The sequence below is a fragment of the Pygocentrus nattereri genome, chromosome 7 (assembly GCF_015220715.1).
Source record: "Pygocentrus nattereri isolate fPygNat1 chromosome 7, fPygNat1.pri, whole genome shotgun sequence".
In the NCBI taxonomy this organism is placed as follows: Eukaryota; Metazoa; Chordata; class Actinopteri; order Characiformes; family Serrasalmidae; genus Pygocentrus; species Pygocentrus nattereri.
Window position 1 is genome coordinate 35,467,099 of NC_051217.1, and position 4,291 is coordinate 35,471,389.

Below are 4,291 nucleotides of genomic sequence, written 5' to 3' on the forward strand. Positions count from 1 at the left end.
AATTAGAGCGGAGAATGCAAGCCAGGCCTTCTCATCTAACATCAATGTCTGACCTCATAAATGTGCTTCTGGAAGAATGGTCAAAAATTCCCATAAAAACACTTGTAAACCTTGTGGAAAGCCGTCCCAGAAGAGTTTAAGCTGTTTTAGCTTCTAAGGGTGGGCTGACATGATGTTAAACCCTATGAATTAAGAATGGGATGTCACGTCGTATGTGTGTGAAGGCAGACAAGCGAATACTTTTGGCAATATAATGTATCTGTCTGTCTGTCTTAACTTAAACAATCTTAAATCTTTATCTTAAATTAAAACTAAATCTATGTACCAAACCAAACCTATGCACCAAACCTGTGTTCTTCAACTGAAGCCTAAATAATAAATAACTTCACTGGTTAATAACACATTCTTTTTTACATTCGACGTGCAGTTGTTTTTTTGTATTCTAATGTCATATAAAAATTCATAGGATGTCTATTAAACCTGACCCTCCTGCTGCTGCAAAAACGAAAACTAATTTAATTACCCGTTGCTCCACCTGTTTTTCCCCGTTTTGTATTCTAATATTTTATCCTAACGCTGTTTGCTATCTGGTGTGGTCCAGAGGAGGATGGTTTCCTCTTTTGAGTCTTGGTTCCTCTCAGTGTTTCTTCCTCTTGTTTTTAGGGAGTTCTTCCTTCCACTGTTACCATTGGAGATGCTCAGGGGGGCTTGGACCCGCATTTTTCTGTAAAACTGCTTTGTGACAACACCGGTTTAAAAAGCACTGTATTAATAAACTTTAACTTGACTTAAACATTTAACATCAGATGCTAGAGGTTTGAGCAGCAGGCCTTAAAAGCATCAACTCCTTTAACAGCAAATTTTTTGCCTCATTTTATTACCCTGCCATGTGGTTTTATGCACAGCTCCTGTCTATCTTATCATTCCAGCTTCACTCCCTCATGGCCTGTGTTTGTAAAGTGTTTCTCGTCTGTGTTCAGCTTTTGGCTTTTGTGTGTGTGTGTGTGTGTGTGTGTGTGTGTGTGTGCATGTGAGTATTCCTGTGTGGCTCTCTTGCCTTCTGTTATTGTTCTCTTGGCTTCTTTCTGTTTCTTAATGTGTGTGCTATTGGATGAGCCAGACTCTGTTTAATCCCTTAAATATGTACATTCCACAAACATTCCATTTGGCATTCTAATCATCTGTATTCATGTCACCCACTGCCGGAACACGACCATGGGAAAAGTCAGGAATATTCTCTGCATGCGGCAATGCTTTGGGCTGATTACTGCGGCTTGATAACATTGTGTTTATGAAAGGACGTTACTGGGGCCTGAAAGGCATCGTGAACTGTAAACCTCGGAACCAAGACTGCATCTAAATTCAGCTAAACTTTATGATTATGTCAGTGCACTGTCACTGTCACATCTTCTAAGCACAACAGTACGAAGACAGCCTCTGGATAAACATAATATGTAGGTGCTAATTGTTGTTATTGTAAGGGTGGACATTACAAGAAGCTGTTAAACAAGTAGTTTTAGAAACATTAATAGTTTTATACTTACAGTGATTGAAGATGGTCTGTCCATGCATTACTAGGGGTATAACAACTTGATGTCATCGCTAATGCCACAGAAATAATCCATATGCACTTATTAATTATGTTAATTAAAGGATATGTTTAATCATTTATATTCATATTTAATCATATTGTTTATTTATTCATGCATGGAATCATCACCCAACCTCTGTTGAGACACATTCTCTCTCTCTCTCTCTCTCTCTCTCTCTCTCTCTTAACCCTCCTGCTTTCTGGTAATAACTTGTACTGTGTTGCATTAAATGTGCTAACATCTGCTATCCTTTGGGTTCAATTTGACCCCCTGAGGTTTTAACCTTTGGGGAGATATTGAAGATCTCGTGGGAATATGTAACACGGGGGAGCAATGATGAGGCGGACGCATGTGCTGAGATAAGCAAGATTTATTATGCAAATCAATACTCAGCATCTAAATAGTCCAGAGCCAACTTGGAGAAATGGAGGGACAGATGTCAAAAGTGGAAGATCTTGATTTACTGACCCAAATAGTGTTTTTCTCTTTTTTTGTGTTTGTGTGCGGTGTGTTTAATTTGGGTTTCAGGTTTGTGAACACTTTGTTTGCTGTGGGGTTGTTGTGACACTGTGCTTGTAACTGTGGGCCTGTAGTTGCATGACAAACAGCTGATCATTACAGCCACTGCCTAGGACCAGCTGCGCATGAGACTGATTACTAATTGATGGCCAGGTGTGAAAGAGTGATGGAGAGAGGTATATTAGGAGCGAACTCGGATGACCAGGAGCAAAAAAAAAAAATAAAGAATGCCACACAGGGAGACACGGAGGCTGGAGCGGTATGCCTCACTCGGAGGGCTTGTTGGGCAAACATAAGGAAACAACTGCGGACCCGGCAAGAGAGAAAAACCCGGTTCGAGTGACACAACAGTTTAACACAGAGTTCGATTCAATGCACACTAAAACTATGTAAAGGAAAGTCCGATTGCCTACAGCAGCTGTGTGTGTGCAAGCAGGGCTGTGCGTGTGTGTGACTGAAGAGCTGTCTTTCTCCCATAGTGTGCTTATTGGTGCGAAACAAGCTGTGAAAGTAAGATGATTCAGAGAACCTGACACGAAGTTCTGTTCAATGCAAGTGACTGAGTATGAAGTTTGGTTCAACGAGCATTAAAGATAAGTAGAGGGAAGTTGGTTTGCCTGCGCGAGTGTATGTGACATTTCTCCGGCGGTGTGCGCCTGTGACTGAGACTGTTTTATTGTTTGCCCACAGTGTTGCGGAGTAGCAGGAGCCTGCCTGTGAAAGTGAGACAACAAGCCTTTCCAACTTGACGCCAAACAAGGCGGACTCTCGGACTATTGTGCATGGCTTTTCTAGTGGACTGCTCCTTTTGGTTTTATTGTTAATTCAATGTTAATGGACAATGGACTGCCTGTGAATTTATGAGGATTGCATGTAAAAATGGGCTGAACACCTTTTTATTGCTGCTTCTTTTAAATTGCTGTTTTTTTAGCACATTTTATTTTGTGTATTTTACTTGTAATTTAAACAAATCCATTTTAACTATTGAATTAGGTGGCTTCCATTCTCCAACAGTGGATGATCTTATGCTGGTAATTTAGAACCTTGCACTCTGTGTGACAGACATAATGAAAAGGAACACAAACTAAACCGGGGAAAACACAGGGCTTTAAGATAAGATAATCCTTTATTAGTCCCACAGCGGGGAAATGCACAGTATTACAGCAGCAGCAGAGTAACAGGAGTAAGGCACTCAGCAGTAGAAACGGGAAACAGTATAAACCTTACCAACATTATAAAAATTAAAGCTAAATCTCTAGACTATTTACAACAAAATAAGGATAATAATAAAATAAAATAAGAGTTGCATAGGAATCTGTATTGCACTTAGCATATTGCACAATGAAGAATGTTCGCATTCTGAATGTAAGTGTATGTTGTATGTGTGTGTGTGTGGTCTACTGGGAGCAGTGCTGGTTGTACAGTCTCACAGCAGCAGGAAGGAAGGACCTGCGATAGCGATCCTTCACACACTTGGGGTGAAGGAGCCGGTCACTAAAGGAACTGCCCAGTGCTACCAGAGTCTCACCCATGGTAGGTGGGAGTCGTTCTCCAGCATGGATGCCAGCTTGTTCAGCATCCTCCTTTCCCACCGCCTGCACTGGGTCTAGAGGAGTCCCCAGGACCGAGCCAGCCCTCCTGATCAGTTTGTCCAGTTTCTTCCTGTCTGCAGTGGAGATGCTGCCGCCCCAGCAGACCACTCCATAGAAGATGGCTGATGCCACCACTGTGTCGAAAAAGGTCCTCAGGAGTGGCCCCTGCACTCCAAATGACCTCAGTCTCCTGAGCAGGTAGAGTCTGCTCTGTCCCTTCCTGTAAAGTGCAGTTGTGCTGTCTGACCAGTCCAGTTTATAGTTAAGGTGCACACCCAGGTACTTATAAGAGTCCACTCTTTCAATGTCCGTTCCCTGGATGTTCACTGCTGGAGGAGGATGTGTGCGCCTGCGGAAATCCACCACCAGTTCTTTGGTCTTCTCTGCATTGATCTGTAGGTGATTCCGCAGACACCAGTCCACAAAGTCCTGAATCAGTTCTCTGTACTCTCTGTCGTCCTCATTTGTGATGCGGCCGACGATCGCTGAGTCATCAGAGAACTTCTATAGGTGGCAGTTTGGTGAGTTGTACATGAAGTCTGCAGTCCCTTGTCCTCACATACTGTGGACAGTTGGTGACGTAGTCCA

General features: G+C 42.5%; 1 long non-coding RNA gene across 1 annotated transcript; it reads left to right on the top strand.

The window, feature by feature from the left end:
• The first annotated feature begins 2,341 nt into the window (after window positions 1-2,341).
• On the top strand, window positions 2,342-3,005 carry LOC108429904. Its single transcript, XR_001858043.2, has 2 exons — window positions 2,342-2,444; window positions 2,591-3,005. It is a non-coding gene; the product is annotated as an uncharacterized LOC108429904 (long non-coding RNA).
• The last annotated feature ends 1,286 nt before the right edge of the window (window positions 3,006-4,291 follow it).